Consider the following 18,565-nt stretch of genomic DNA (forward strand, 5'->3'; position numbering starts at 1 on the left):
AAACAAGCAGCTCATTCCTAACATAAACCTTTGAAAAGTAGATATTCAAAACGTGTCTTCCTCCAAAGTAACTGGTTGAATAACCAACTCTGTCCGAAAGCAAACCTTGAAATTTTGTTCTTTCCTCCAAAAATGAACCTCAAAAGTTTGTTGTTTCCTTCAAGAAAAGATTAATAAACAGGTGGGTCACCAGTAAATAAATAAACCTATGAATCATGTGCATCCCTCCAAGAATAAACCTCATAGACATGTGCCTCCTTCCAGTGTGCATTCCTCCATAAATAAACCTATCAAAAAATTGCCTCCCTAAAAAAAAAAAAAAAAAAAAAAAATGCCTCATTCCAGTGTACAACCCTCCAAAAATAGACCTAAATATCGTGTCTCCTTCCAGTGTTGGCCCCTCCAAAAATAGACCTAAAAAACATATGCCTCCTTCCAGTGTGCATACCTTCAAAAATAAACCACAAAACCATATGCCTCCTTGCAGTGTGCATCCCTTCAAAAATAAGCCTGTGAATTGCGTGCATCCCTCTAAAAATAAACCTCAATAATATATTCCTCCTTCCAGTGTGCATTCCTCTATATATAAACCTATGAATCATGCCCACCCCAACCCCAAATAAGCCTCAAACCTATGTGCCTCCTTCCTGTGTGCATTCCTCCAAAAATAAACCTATGAATTAATAATGTGCATCCCTCCAAAAATAAACCTATGACTCATGTTTATCCCTCCAAAAATAAACCTATGACTCATGTTTATCCCTCAAAAAATAAACCTATGACTCATGTTTATCCCTCCAAAAATAAATCTATGACTCATGTTTATCCCTTCAAAAATAAACCTATGACTCATGTTTATCCCTCCAAAAATAAACATGAGACTCATGTTTATCCCTCCAAAAATAAATCTATGACTCATGTTTGTCCCTCCAAAAATAAATCTATGACTCATGTTTGTCCCTCCAAAAATAAACCTATGACTCATGTTTATCCCTCCAAAAATAAACATGAGACTCATGTTTATCCCTTCAAAATTAAACCTGAACATATGCCTCCTTCCAGTATGTATTCCTCCAAAATAAACCTGGGAATCATGTGCATCCCTCCAAAAATAAACCTCAAAGCTATATGCCTCCTTCCAGTGTCTATTTATCCAAAAGTAAAGCTATGAAATAAAAAAAATAATCTTCACACATGCCTCCTTCCAGTGTGCATTCATCCAAAAGTAAACATGGGAGTTATTGGCATCCCTCCAAAAAATATACTCAAAAACACATACCTCCTTTCAGTGTGCATTCATCCAAAAATGAACCTGTGAATTATGTGCATCCCTTCAAAAATAAACCTTAAAACCATGTGCCTCCTTCCAGTGTGCATCCCTCCAAAAATAAAAATAAACCTAAAGAATCATGTGTATCCTCTAAAATAAACCTATGAATTATGTGCATTCCTCTAAACATAAACCTGTGAATCATGTGCACCCCTCCAAAAATAAGACTCAAAACCATATGCCTCCTTCCAGTGTGCATTCCTCCAAAAATAAACCTCAATAACATAAGGGTCTTTCCAGTGCCCATTCCTCCAAAAATAAACCTATGAATCATGTCTATCCCCCCAAAAAACCCTAACCTCAAACTAAGTACCTCCTTCAAATGTGCATTCCTCCAAAAATAAAGCTATGAATTAATGAGCACCCCTCTAAAAATAACTATGAAACATATGCTTCCCTTCAAAAAATAAACCTTAAAAGCATATGCCTCCTTCCAAAAATAAACGGAAAAGCATATGGGTCCCTCCAAAGACATTCTTATGAATTATTTGTATCCCTAGGAAAAATAAACTAAAAAATTAATCATTCGCATCTCTCCATATATATAAAACCGAATGAACCTGTTAGATATGTGCATTTCTTCAAAAATAATCTTAAAAGCATGTTCCTCCTTCCAGTGATAAACCTGAAAAGTATATACGGTAGATCCCTCCAAAAATTAATTTTTATATCATATGCATCTCAACAAAAATTAACCTATAAATCAAGGGCATCCCTCCAAAATAAATCTAAATCATGTGCATCCCTCAAAAATAAATATAAATCATGTGCATCCCTCCAGAATGTACCTATAAATCATGTGCATTCTTCCAAACTAAATCTATAAATCATGTGCATTCCTCCCAAATAAACCTATAAATCATGTGCATCACTCCAAAAATGAACTTGTAAATCATGTGCATCGCCCCAATATTAAACCTGAAATTCATGTTCCCCGTTCCAGAAATAAATCTTGAGAAGTATATGGGTCCCTCCAATCCCTCCAAAAATAAACCTTTTAAATCATAGGCATCTCACCAGAAATAAAACTAGATATCATCTACATTCTTCCAAACATAAACCAACAGGTTGTGTATCCCTCCAACAATAAACCTACAATTCATGTGCATCCCTCCAAACATTAACCAATAAATTATGCTTCCCTCCAACAATAAACCTACAAATCATGTGCATCCCATCAAAAATAATCTTAGGAATCATGTGCATCATTCCAAAATTAAACCTGGAATTCCTGAAATTCATGTGCCCCCTTCTAGAAATAAATCTGGAAAGCATGTGTGTCCCTCCAAAAATAAAGCTTTAAATCAGGCGACTCCTTCCAAAATGTAATCTTGATAGTGTTCCTCCTTCCAGAAATAAACCGTCAATGAATTAAACTGTCTAAAAATACACCTTCGTAGCATGCTCATACCTCCAAAAATAAACCTTTAGAACTTGAAACACTCCAAAAGGTTTTGTTCCACAACTCTTCCTTCTCCCCCCCAATCCTTCCTTCCTCAGCACTCATGAATTACATAAGGCAACACCTTGTTCTCTTGCGTCTTCCACAGACCGATACAAATTCATTGATGCTATTTCTGCTCTTCGAGAAGGGATATAGCTCTGATGTTTTTGTATTTTCTTATATTTCATCTAATATTTTTTACCGTACAGGATTTTTATGGAAATTAAATTTTTTTTCATTGTCGATTCGTCATTTTGAGGTCCTTTATGGTTGTCTGTAAAAGAAAGCTATTGATGGCTTTGTCTCTCCGCACTTTTTCTGTCCGCCCTCAGATCTTGAGTTTTCAGGAGTAGAAAAAAAATGAAAATAAACAGTTAAAAAATTCCCTGAAGAATCGTGTTTTCTGTACAAAGTATAACGCTGTTTGAAAGTCTCAGCCACGACCCATGAAACTAGAAGGCTGCAAAGTGATAAGTTGATCATCCACCCTCCAATCATCAAACACCAAATTGCAGCCCTCAAGCCCCGGTAGTTTTTATTTTAAGGTTAAAGCTAGCCATGATCGTGCATCTGTCACCGCTATAGGTGCCAACCACACAGGCCACTACCGGCCCGTGGTTGAAAGTTTAATAGGCCGCGGCTGAGAGTTTCATGGGCCGTGGCTGAGACTTTCATACAGCGTTATACTTTGTTCAGAAAACACGATTCTTGAGGGAATTTTTTCACTGTTTATTTTCATTTTTTTTCTACTCCTGAAAACTCAAGAATTAAATGTAAAGGCGAAATATTTCTTTGGCAAAGTGAGTTGTATATTTGTCATACGTTCTCATTGTTTACTCGAAAATTTACTTTAAGTTTTAGCTTTTTTTTTCTTTGTTTTTCAGATTAATTTCCGGTTATTTTGGAAATCGGGAAGCCTTTCTTTCCTCCTTGTTTTAAACATATTTAAGATAACGTCTTATTTTTCCAAGTCAGCATGCGCCACAATCATAATTTAAAAGAATATTATGGTCACTATTTTAACAAATAACTGAGCTACGGTCTTCCACAGTTCCGAAATTCTTGTACTCAAACATTTCATTTTGCAAGAAGAAAAGCTGCTGAAACTACTGGAAGAATTGGAAAGTTTTTACAAGAAGAGAAAGTTTCGAGTACATTCTAGCATAAATGTAAATGATGTTATGCGATAGTTTTGGTGAAAGTTTATATTAAATTTGCGTTTGCAAGGTCACTAAGCCTAACGATCTTATGTACTACTTGTATAGATTGTGTTGGGATTTGCCACATTTTTATTGTTAAATTTACCATGTTACAAGTACTAAGTTGCAATAATGTATACATAGATGGTGGGCAACTTTTAAAACGTTAATTCAGCTTACTAAAAGCAACAGGGTATATGTATATATATATATATATATATATATATATATATATATATATATATATATATATATATATATATATATATATATATATATATATATAAATATATATATATATTACTAGAAGTACCTAATTCAAACTGAATGTTATCTAGTGGAGTTATTTATTCAAAAAGTTACCGTCCAGATTGAATGAGATCCTATAATTGCATTGTTGCACAGAACAGTTGTATATATATATATATATATATATATATATATATATATATATATATATATATATATATATATAATGTGTGTGTGTGTGTGTGTGTACTTAAGTCACTAAATAACCTGTGATAATATATCGCTTCCGTGTTATTTCCACACATTTTCGAGGTACAAAATGTGTTGAAATAACACGAAAGCGCTTGGCACTCATTTTATCTTTCCTGTGGCCTGGCTGTATATATATATATATATATATATATATATATATATATATATATATATATATGATATATATATGTATAATATATATATATGTATATATATATGTATATATATATATATATATATGTATATATATATATATATATATATATATATATATATATATATATATATATATATATATCGGGAACATAAGCGTATTATGAGATAGGTCTTCATAGGTCTTGGTAAAAGATATATTCTGTAAATTTAGGAAAAGATCATAAACAGGCGTTTATACTAATGAGAACTATTTTCTCTAGGACATAACAATAAATTTATAGGAAAAATGTGTGATCCAATGTTGGGAGTCATTTTTTCTTTTTCTTCGCAATTTCGTTTCATATGTATTTTGAAACCCATACTTCTTTGAGTCGCCATTACGATTTTGAGATTTTTTGTGTATTTTAATTTTATTACAGTCCAATATCTACGTCTTTCATTTTCCATTAACAGTTTCGTTGTGATACCAATGAATATTTGGACAAGAATTCGATTTTGATGATAATACGAGAAAATTGCAGGCTGCATTACGTGTAAATTACGTCTGTTTTTATCTATAATCAGTTTAAGAATACATTATTTAAAATTTCTGTTTTTATTAGGTAGGGGTTGTTATTATTATTATTATTATTATTATTATTATTATTATTATTATTATTATTATTATTATTATTATTATTTTCTTTAAAATAGCGGAAATTTTCAACGAATTAATTATGTACAGGGCATTTTCAATATTTCTAATAATTCGGTTTTCTGACTCGGCTAGGTTGAGTAGCAATATTCGTATTTATCTTATTAAAGATATTTGTTAAGAATATTCTAATTTATAAACAAGTTATGCAATATAATAGTTTCTATAAAATATTTTGAAGAAAAAGAATAAATCCTAATTATGACATATGCATACTGGAATTCTACTCAACGACCTAGCTGAGTCAGCAAAACGAATTATCAGAAGAAATAAAAAGACCCTATATAAGGTTAATTCGTTGAAAACTGCCATTATTTTTAACAAACCGCGTATCAAAGATCTACTCCCTACATATTATTATTATTATTGAATTTTTTACCATTTTAGTGGTTCGTGAATATTTTAAAAATTTATTATTGTTGTCATAGGGCACGATCCAAGCATTTTCGATCTTTTAAGTGATAAAGTTGGACAGCTAGGTTGAAAGAAATTAGTTATAACGCCTGAGAAGTTAAATACAAAAAGCATTTCAGCTGGGAACAGAGATGGCGCTATCATGGGCCATATTACCTTTTAATAGGAACCTCTCGAGTCACTCTACTTGGCATAATTAGTTCAAATTTCATTACGTGAATTTTTCAGTTCAAATTGAGGCCAGATTTCGGCCGTTGAATCGTTGACATTTGTAGCATGATCGCATTAGTGACTGTTGTCTTGTCCATTTCAGCAACCAGCCCGTTTTAATGGAAAATTAATGTTGAATTTTATATACATACATACATACATACATACATACATACATACATACATTCATTCATATTATATATATATATATATATATATATATATATATATATATATATATATATATATATGCACACACGAGTCGTGCCAAATATAATTATTTCTTTGGTTTCTCATGAAGTATTTCGACCCCTTAATTTTTGGATCTCCTATGCAGTGCATTTTATATTTGAACGGTAGTTTCATAATTAGAACGCTATATCGTTTCTCGCTCACAGATCTCGTGTTTAGGGTTTGTTTTCTTTTGAAACTTGCATGGCTGACCATACTTATTGCGACGTTAGAACACATTAATAAATCTCCTATGATAGTTAATTTTAGGCTCCGTAACAAGGGTTCTTTTGTTAATAATTAGGATAAAGGACCTTTTGTTCCGATATATTTAGGTTACAATTTATTCAAGATTTTTTCTCAGTACTCCACTCAATTGCAATTATTTCACCTTATCAATAAAATGTTACATGGGTAAGGATAAACAATAGCTATGCCTATAAAACTTAATGCTGTATATGGACGTGTTTCTTGTGGTGTTATAAAATTGCGGAAAACGTGCGCGTCGTTAACCTCTAGTATGGCGTTAGATTTCCTCAATACGTTTTTGTTAATTGGAAATTACAAGGTTTTAAAATTCTACACTTGATGTTTTCCGAAATTGAAATCCGTGCTGCATAGTTGCATGGGTGATTAAAATTTTCTGTAAGGAAAGGTCTTTTATTTTCAGTGTTCTACAAGGAGTTATAGGAAAACATCGACCATTTTGCCAAAATCACCAGTGAAATTTAACACTTTTTCAACATAGCTTGACACCTGAGATGATCATGGACGTGATACAAGACGACCCAACTCTGATGATAGTTTTTTAGAACGTTTTTTACACTGATTTGAGAATTGTCTCGCGAATTTATTTATAAAGGCTTCAATGGTATATTTTTATTTGTATATCTTGGTCATAATCGCGTTTTATTTTATATATAGGTGAAGTGTGTAAGTATCTCGAGTGCTTTGAGAAAGTATGTATAAGTCAGGTATATAATTATTTTTGTAAATAGTATCACAAGATCATTATACAACCGATACAGATAGTGATAGTTGGTACTGTGTATATGAAACCTATGGGGAAAGTAATAAATGGTAGATGTAGGGCAGTGAAGTAGTTTGATGTGTATGTATGTACAACCAAGATGGAACGAGTGATAGAAATTTGTATATAAATAAATAGCAGGCAATAGATAGCTGGCAGTGTGTGTGTGTGTACTGCCTTAAGGGGACAATTATTACATCTGCACGTCTGTATACAGGCCTTACAGAGAAGATGATAGTTGTCAGTTTGCATGCAGTCAGTGGTGGGCTGGTGGCACTTGGATATTTGGCAAATTGCACGCAGTCAGTGCTGGCAGTTTGATTTGTTTACACTATAGGGAAATATGATATTTAGAAATTTTTTGGCAAGCTGTAGTGGTAGAGGGACAGTTGGCATGAATTTGTTGCCTATAGGAGGATAAGAGTTGGCAGTTATTCTGATCCCATATAAAATTATGATAGTGATAAGTGGCAATTTGTATACATCCTACAGTGTGGCATGGTTGTTGGTAGTGAATACAAACTGTAAGGAAAGAGTAATACTATGTAGTTGGCATTGCTGAGACTGCTTAGGTATAGGGGAGAGTGTGTTCATCCCATAGGGAAGATTGATAGTTGGCAGTGTGCACTCAGTGAATAAGGTAGAGAGATAGCTGCCAGTTTGCATTCGGCCTATAGATCAGAGTAATGGCTTTTTCACTCTGTCTACAGATGGATAATTAGAAGTTTGACCTCAACCCATTGTTCAGAGTGATAGCTTTTTTTAAACTCAGCGCATATGAAAGATTGATATTCAGCAGTTTGCACTCTGCCCATATTGCTAAGTGATAACTTTTGTTTTCACTCGGTCTCTATAGAAGATGGATAATTACAAGTTTGACCCAATCTATAGCTCAGTGATAGTTTTTTTTTTTTTAACTCGGCCTATATAAAAGATTGATATTTAGCAGTTTGCACTCGACCTATAGTTCCAAGTGATAACTTTTCTCACTCAGTCTATAGAAGATGGTTAATTATAGGTCTACACTCAACCTATAGTTCATAGTGATGGCCTTTTTTTTCACTCGTCCTATATGAAAAATTGGTATTTACAGTTTGCACTCGGCCTATAGTTCCAAGTGACACTTTTTATTCGCTCGGCCTATAGAGAAGATTGATTGATAGAGGTTTGCATCAGCATGTAAGGAAGGGTTATATTTAGCAGTGCCAAGAGAACGCGTCGAGCATTAATTCGTTAGCCGGTTTGTTTAATAATTACTCCTCATTGCATATAGACTTTTATTTTATTGAAAATGTTACTTATTTTCTGCATCCCATGTTCATAAATCTCTCAATTTTAGCAGTTTTAATTTACATTTTTTCTATTCATTTTACGTTTCTCACATTTTTTGCATGAAGTTCAAAGTTGTATTCGTTTACAACGTTGAAAATACCCAGTAGGGGAGCAGTGCCGTCAGTGCACCTCAAGCGTTGCACTGTAGACATTACTTAAGGTTCTTTGCAGCGTTCCCTCGGCCCTTAGCTAGAACCACATTCATTCAATTTTACTGTATCTCAGTTCATATTCTTTCTTCCTGTTTTACTGTACAACTTCGAGAATTCTTCTTGTTACACATTTGTAATCAATTAATCTTAACTTTCCTTTCAGCGCTGAATGACCTCATAAGTCCCAGCGCGTGGCCTTCGGTCTAAATTCAATATTCTATCTATCTACAGCGTTGAAGATAAAGCAATTATTATTTCTGTAAAATAAAAAAAAATTTCATGTACAGTGACGTGTATGTGAATATAAGTGGTAAATTTAATGTAAAGAATTACCCTCTACTTTGGTATATTTCTTAATGATTATGCTTTAATTTAACAGTCATTGAATCGCTTAATTTTTAAATGTCAGCAATTTATATAAAAATACTTCCGAGTATCATATTTAATGGAACATGCAATTAAAGATTTTCCTTGTTATATTTTGATAATTTAAAACATATATATGTATGTATATATATATATATATATATTAATATATATATATATATATATATATATATATATATATATATATGTGTGTGTCTGTGTATGAATGTTTATATGATATATATATGTATATGAATGTTATATGTATGTATATATATATATATATATATATATATATATGATATAGTTATATATATATGTAAATATATAGTAAATATATATATATATATATATATATATATATATATATATATATAGTGTGTGTGTGTGTGTGTGTGTGTGTGTGTGTGTGTGTGTGTGTGTGTACCGGAAAGAAAGTAGGCCTATTTGAAAAATTTGAAGATCTTTCAGAACTAGTAACCAACCTCCACGACCGCGTCTATTTCCGCTTAATATTTATGATATAGTTAATTAAGTGAATATACCTATTCTTACTTCCTTCCGTTGACATTGTCTCAAGTTTGAGGTCCTCGCATTGTCTTATATGATGTAGGCATCTTTAAGCATTGTTTATGAAGCTTCCTTCTTATTGCTGGATGACCGAAGATTAACAAGGAAGTCTGAAGTCTGACCTTGGGAGAACTTTTTGAGACAACAGATAACTTATGTTATGAGTTTGTATAATTTATTTTTGTTAGGATATGGTTCAGTGGCGATACCACACATTGCATGTTTTATGAGTAAATAAATGTTGATTTTTGTTTTAATATTAATGAGATAAAATATGGGCATTTTTCTAAGATGACGTACAAATGGATCAGCTATTCCTGATGTTTGTTTGTGATTTTGTAATATGAAAGAAATAGACGATTGTGTAATAAGATTATCGTTTAATATTTGTATAGCTTTGCCCAATTTTTTTTTTATTTCTGATGCAGGAAAGGGAAAAGATATGAAGTTATTGCATCATATAAGGCAATTGATTTAAATGTTTTTAATATTTTGCATCTCTGTGGTTTCCATGTTTCATTAAAATTTAGAAGCTGATCGTAGCTATTACCTTTTCCTAGCTCGCAGTCCACACTAAAATTCCTTTCATAATGGTAGGTCAATATATATTTATTTTAGGTTGAAATTCATAATTTTATACATGTTGGTAATTGGTGAATATCGAACCTTTATTTTCGCCTTTTGGTATTTATGTTCACCAATGACCCTTGCTAAGTATTTATTTTTGGTTGCAATCCATAATTTTATACTTGTTGGTAATGGTTGAATATCGAACCTTACTTTTTGTCAATTAAATTCACCATGAAAAAAAATGGGAGACCAAGCCACTGCCTTATCACTGTATGATTGGTAGTGACCAAGTTCAATAGAACTACTATAGATCATCTTCGTGGAACTGCAAATATTAGAGTAGCTGGAACCAAAGCTCTTACTTGGCTAACTGTTAACGTTAAGCCCTGTAAATGTTAACGACCTAATGTATGGAATTCTAAGCCATTAAGTAACGAAGTTGAAAAATAGATTCTGGAACTTACATCGACCATGTTCCTGTAACTGGAAGAAATCTTATTTCATGAACGGGAAATCGAATTGGACCTTCCTAGATAGTGACCACCAAAGGTTTTCGCGGGTCGTTATCTACGACTAATATTTCTTGGGGGTCATTATCTTTATACATTCTTTTGTTTATGTTTTTATGCCAATTCCCAACGATCTGGTACCAAACAGGCCGCAAAGGTGAATACATACCGGGTTATAAAACCCTTGGGTTCCCTATCTAGAAAAGATCCATTTACGTAGGTGTACGTAGGTCTTATTGTTTTGGAGAGGGAAATTCAAATTATTTAGTAAAAATTACGTAGCCCATTTATTACAGAAAAAAACGAAAGAAGTAAAGATTTCCTTTATCAGGGCCTTAATCCTTTAGCCGGTACGTTTTCAACTTTACTGTTGTAAGATTCGGATTAATTAATTAATCCCTGAAGACCTTGCAGTTATTCCATCATCTGAAATTTATCGCCTTTGATGAAATTTAACTTTATGTAATGTTGGCAATATTTACAAATATTATAGCATGCCATGTATATTTATTTTTAATTCTCGAAAGACAGTAGGTTTATACTAGTTACATTTAATTTTTCAATTTCGCAATTTTTCAATTTCGTACTATAATAATAATTGTACCCTGATCGCCCCGTAAAATAATATATGAAGCAACTGTCGAATATGAAATGCAAGTATATAAATCTTGTGAAGCAACACCTTTGATTGTAAATGGAAATTGTAGCAATATCAGGAATATAACATTCGTAGCACTCAATTGTACAATTTTCCCCAGTTTATACTAAGTTTCATTTATGAACGATCGTACGTATTGTAAATTGCGCAGTGTCTAGGCAAGTGAAAATTAAAGCAAAACACATTTATATTAAGTTTATTCATTATTATATATATATATATATTATATATATATATATATATATATATATATATATATATGATGTACATATGTCACTTACCCAGACAATTTGCGATTTAATAATAGGATTTTGCATAACATCAATGTCCTATATATAAATGTATTTTAAAGTGTGAAAATAACATATATATATATATATATATATATATATATATATATATATATATATATATATATATATATATATATATATATATATATATATATATATTATATATATATATATATATATATATATATATATATATATATATATATACCATATATATAATTCCCATCGAATTCTAGATGCATTCCCTTTGTCGGCTGCATCTTGAACCTTGCCGCCACACCTGAAAGAAATCATTTCTTCGTATCCGGCGAGAACGAGTCCATATATTTTTTTAATAAGTCCACTGGCGCGTCTGCAGTGGGTGTTTGAAGATGTGATCCCGAAGTAACTTTGCTTTCTTACCTTTCCTGGAACCTTTTCCTTGGCGCTGTTTGCTCTTGTATACGTAAAATGCCTCCGGCGATTCGTATTTACCCTTGAAGAACGAGGCAGTCGTTTCCAAGGAATCACTGTTGACTCTTATTTTTAAGATATTTTTCACTTTTCTTTTCGTCTGTAAGGAAGCTAGCCGGCTCAGATGGAAATGATCTTTTCGTGGAAAATTGAGCATATCAAAGCTTTGCCCAGCGGCTTTATTTTATTAATATATGCTTTATGAGCGCTCTTTCATTTCGTCGATTTAGCAGCTTTCTTCAAAAGCTCATGATACGAAAAATAGTGGGTGTATTTAAAGTATTGAGTTCTATCGTAATATCTGTACACAGAAATACATAGTTATCAATCTTCGATAAAGAAAAATTATTTGATCATGCAATAAAATGTTTTTGGAAGTCGAGAGATCCTTCCTGTAATCTAATCGTTTTTAATTTGAATTTTCTAAAATATATGTATGGAGTTATATAATATTATATATATATATATATATATATATATATATATATATATATATATATATGTATAATGATATATATGTGTATATTATATATATATTGATAGATAGATTGATAGATAGATAGATAGATATATATATAGATAGATAGATATATAGATAGATATAGATATTATATATATATATATATACATATATATATATATATATATATATATATATATATATATATATATATATATATATAGGTATATATATATATATATATATATATATATATAGATAGATATATATATATATATATATATATATATATATATATATATATATATCTAATGTGTGTGTGTGTATATATATATATATATATATATATATATATATATATATATAATACATATTTATCCATAATACATATGTACCTGTATTATTCGTGTTAGGCTTCTATATAGCTTTCGAAGGCTTACAGTTAACTCAGTAGTAAAATATGTATACAGTGAAGTTGTGAGGCTAAATATGTAACATGTATAATATACATAAATATTATATATATATATATATATATATATATATATATATATATGTATGTATAATATAATATATATAAATATATATAATATATACACACACACTCTCACACACACACACACACACACACAACACACACACACACAAAGAGAGTCGAGAGACTTTCTCAGGAAAACTACAAGGACAAGACTGTTTGTCTCAGAACCCCACTTGACAGTGATGCCTGTTTGCAGCTGTGTAAAAATATTAACTTAACAATAGTTACTGTTTACTATTGGCCAAGACTAGTTGGCGACGGCCTGAAGTTGAACAACGAATCTTGCATATAAGAGCGGCCCCCCCCCCTACCCCACCTCCATCCATCCTTCTCTCTCCTTCTCTCTCTCTCCCTCTCTCTCTCTCTCTAATGTCTTTGTGTATATGTATGTTATACATGTTAACAGATATAACCATACTACTCAGTACGTTGGTAAGTCTTCTTTAGCTGGCATGGAAGCCTAACACGAATAATATACATGCGTATATATAATTATATATATATAAATATTTATAGAATATATATACACACATGTATATGTGTATCTAAATAAAAGGCATGCATATATGTATTAGTATACTGTGTCCTGATTAGTCAATATATTACACCATTATTTAAGTACAGGACGTGCACCAGTCATGACTCATACTTTGCACAATTAATATCCACAATAACGATAGTTAAAATTAAAGCAGCGTCAATAACAATAGCTTGATTACATGTGGATTAATTAATTAATATTTTCATTTATAGGGGAATACTTCACAGGTTTAACAGAACGCAAAGTCAGCATTGACAGTATTGCTTCCTCAATCCGACTGATTGAATTATGACGTAGGTCTTTTTATATAACGCAGTCTTCTCGGTTAATAAGATGGGAATTAATTTCCATTTTTCAAAATTTGCATTAGTGATTTAGGTCTCCATTTTATTTGGAACCATTTTTTTTTAAATATTGATTATTTATTCAATAAATATTTATTTGTTCTGAAATGGATTATTTATAGTTGGAACCAGCTATTGAAAAGTATCAATTATTTATTTAATCATTAAATATGATATAATTTTCTATTTGTTTATTTAAATTTGAAACCAGTGGTTAAAACTGTTAATTGATCATATATAGTTTTCCTTTGGACCTGGGCAAGAAAAGTGCATTAAACTTTGTCCTTTTGTCTGTCCTTTTGTTCTTAATTGTTGTCGTTTTGTCCCTAATTTTTTTTATCCCTTTAAACGTATTGGCGAAATAATGATCCATACGATCAGGTTAAAATTGGCTCTCAAGCATTTTGCTAACAGGACACCCAGATTAACGCACAAAAAGAAGATATCATTTCATCCGCATCTACAAGAAACGTGATTTTTAATTATCCGTAAAAGAAAACTATTGAGATGGCTATTCGTCTGTCCGTCCGCACTTTTCTGTCCGCCCTCAAGATCTGAAAAACTGCTGAGGCTAGAGGGCTGCAAATTGGTGTGTTGATCATCCACCCTCCAGTCATCAAACATAACAAATTGCGGCTCTTTAGCCTCAGTAGGTTGTATTTTAAGATACCAGTTAGTCATGATCGTGTGTCTGGCACCACTATAGGTGCCCAACAACACAGATCACTATCGGGCCGTGGCTGAAATTTTCATGGACCGTGACTGAGTGTTTCATACATTATATGCTGTACAGAAAACTGGATTGGGAAATTTTACTTTATTCGTAGCCCTTAATATGATACATATATTTTTTAAAAACTATGAAGAACAATCACGTTCTTTGAAAATGATTATGAAATTTACAAAAGAAAGTGGTATTTTATTTTCAATATTAATATTTTCCTGACTAGTTATTTTGGCGGTTATTTTTTTTTCTTTCACAAAGGTATTTTTATTTGTATATTTTGGATGTGTTTCAGAGTTTTCATATTTTTTACATATATACCATGCTATTTATTTGATTGATGTTTATAGGTTCAGAAGTAATATGATTATTTTATATTTTTGGGGATTGATATATATACGCATTATATATATATATATATATATATATATATATATATATAATATATATATATATATATATATATATATATATATATATATATATATATATATATTCTATCTATACTATATCTATATCTATCTATATCTATATCTATATCTATATCAATCCCCAAAAACCAAAAATATAAAAATAATCATATTACTTCTGAACCTATAAACATCAATCAAAAAAATAGCATGGTATATATGTAAAAATATGAAAACTCTGAAACACATCCAAAATATGCAAATATAAATACCTTTGTGAAAGACAAAAAATAACCTCCAAAATGACTGGTCAGGAGTATATTAATATTGAGAATAAAATACGACCAATTTCTTTTGCATATTTCATAATTTTTAAAGCACGTGATTATTCTCCATAGTTAAAATATATATATATATATATATATATATATATATATATATATATATATATATACGTATATATGTACACACACACACACACACACATATATATATATATATATATATATATATATATATATATATTATAAATCTTATGTTTATTTTAATTAATTTATATGCTTTTATGTTTCTGGTAGTACTAATTTATTTCTGTTTCTCGTGTCTTTCGATGTGACTAAATAGTTTATTTTGCACGTTTCTTGAAGCTGTTCAGTTACGTAATTTACTAGATTGCTCTCCAAGTAATTTGTATATATTTTTAGGGCTTGTGCATTTTTCGAAATAGTTCATATGTGAGTTTCTTGTGCCTTTTGCAATAATCTTGTCCTATTACTGTCATTTAATCAGTTTCTTTTTTCATGATGTCTTTCAAAGTAATTAACTCCAATGTGACCGATCTCGTTGAAAGCCATTCGAAGTAATTTTGTGTGTGTTGTGATTTCGTTTAAAGTAATTTGTTAAATATTTTGTTTGTCGAAATAAAATAATTGCATATACTTGTCTTTCAAAGAATATTAGGATGGTTTTGTCTTTAGGGGAAGCAAAATTTATCGTTCTTTGTCCATTATTCGTGGCTTCTAGGCTGGTGAAATATTACTGGTCCCAGTTCTCTTCGATTACTAGTGAAATTCTCACTGGAACGAGAAACGGATATCACTTTGTGCTGGAATAACGAGTTGAGTCAATTTTGTTCAGGAATAAGAATGGAATTCATTTGTGTTGGAATAAGGAAACCCATTTCGGTTTAACTAGAACAATAAAATTGCTTTCGGGTATAGTAACAGAAGTATCAGTAGAATTACTCTAAACTGAAAATAAAAGCTATTCTTGATGTTAGTACAAAAATGTTCCAGGAAACATATTGTATTTTGAAGAACTTAAATATCTAGTTTTTAATGCTTTTCATGATGGGATCGGTCAGTGCTGACTTAAAATATTTAGGCATTGTTCATTAGATATAAATATCAGAAAGCTTAAATTAAAAGTTACGTATGCTTCTTTCTTACCAAGCACAAAATTCTGTTTATTTATCTTTCTTTAACTCTTCAAAGAATGCTTTCGAGAAAGTCTGTTTTTTTAGGTAAAAATTTATCTATTTCAATTAGTAAAAGAATAGAAAAAATTTTAAGTATATGGATACATATTTAATTTACTTGTGTTTTGGAGACTATTGACTGTATCCACTGAGTTTTGTACAATATTATTAATTCAAGAATGTCCTAAATAAAAAAAAAAGTTTATGATTTTTTTAAAGGATATTTTACTGTAGGAAATTTATTTGGAAATTTACGCGGGGGATATATTTTGAAATTAATAGAAAAAAATAATTTAGGATTTTTTTATATGCGAAGTTATCCGAATGAATCATTTTCAGAAAATAATTTCAATCGGTAAGTGTTTATTGTTGAAAGAAATATTTACTGGAAGATACCTGCTGATTGTGGAAACAGTTATTTTTTCCTGGGTCATGTATTTTGCTTTTGAAACGGTTATCCATTGGGTTATGTCTTGGTCTTGAAACAGTTTTTCAGTGTTATGTCTTTTGGTTTTGAAACCGTTGTTCAATGGGTTGTCTCTTGGTTTTTAAACATTGTTTCATTGGGTTGTCTGGTTCTGAAACCATGATTCAGTAGGTTATGTTGATTGGTTCGTTGAAATATTTATTCATTGGAACAGGCTTGTTGGTTACTGAAACCGTTTTAGTGAGTTATGTCTATTAAAAACTGAAACAGTCCTTCAGAGAGTATCACATAATGATGGTTTTATAAACTTTTATTGAATAGGATAAAACTGTTGGCCGCTCGTTATAGTTCTGTTGGTATTTAGGTATTCTATAATATAATAAGATAATAAGTGGTGATTGAGATTTTTTTTTAAATATTAGTCGAGCGAGATACATCTTTTGGTGGCTGAAGAATTTTTTCAACAGCAAAAGCCTGTAGGTACGTTTCTTCATGAAATACTTCCCTTTTAAATTTATATTTTTTTTCACGAAATAAAAAAAAAGGATGGGATGCAATCTGGAACCCTTTTGTTTTGGTAAATTCTGGAATGCATGAGGATATGAGTTTTACAATGTTTAAGGAATTAGTCTGTTCTGGAACGCTTATCTTGAGTTCAATATAATGTTTTATTAAAGAAGTGTTTTTTGAGGGACTTTACAACTCGCTCTCTCTCTCTCTCTCTCTCTCTCTCTCTCTCTCTCTCTCTCTCTCTCTCTCTCTCTCTCTGCATTGCAAGTGTAAATTAGGATTTGAAGATGTTAAATAAAATCTTCCTGTAGCCTACCTGTTGATTGATGCAAACATTTCTTTGATGCACAGTAATAGAACTTAAGTTTTTTGAAGACCATTTCGTTAACTAAAAGTGAATTAAAGCTTATCTGTTTATTTAAACGTTTCATTAATTCTCACGGATGTGGATTACCGGTTCTTGTAAGAACTTACGGTGGATGAAAGCTGCTTGAAAGAGTACCTATCCTAAATAGAGCAGCTTTGATAGACATTTAAGTAATAAAAACTTCCTATAAATAGATCAGTTTCAGTAAATAAATATTTTCACGTTTGACTACTTTGATGTACGGTTTTAATTAATGTCAAATTGATATTTGGCTTGATGCCATATGTATAGTTATATACAAAGTTACGTAAATAAACACGCATTTACTAATTATATATGTGCTGGGTTGAATTTTATTCGCTGTACACTGCAGTTATAAACAATCGTTGAAGATCCATAGTAAGAATATTTAAACATCTTATTAGCCTCAGTTTTGCTGGTTTTGAGAAGACAATTTATTGTCCATGTGTAATATGCTGATGCATAATATAATAGATTTTTTTTCTGTTAGCATCCAGCTTTGGCAAAACATAAGACAATTATTTTTTCTTATTCATTTTCTGGCTCAAATGATTCCAATTTAAGTCTCTTGAAAACTGTTCTGGTTAGGGCAAATGGCTTAATTTCACTGCTAAATTATCTTACTATTGGTAAT

Source organism: Macrobrachium nipponense, chromosome 29 (assembly GCF_015104395.2).
Source record: "Macrobrachium nipponense isolate FS-2020 chromosome 29, ASM1510439v2, whole genome shotgun sequence".
NCBI lineage: Eukaryota > Metazoa > Arthropoda > Malacostraca > Decapoda > Palaemonidae > Macrobrachium > Macrobrachium nipponense.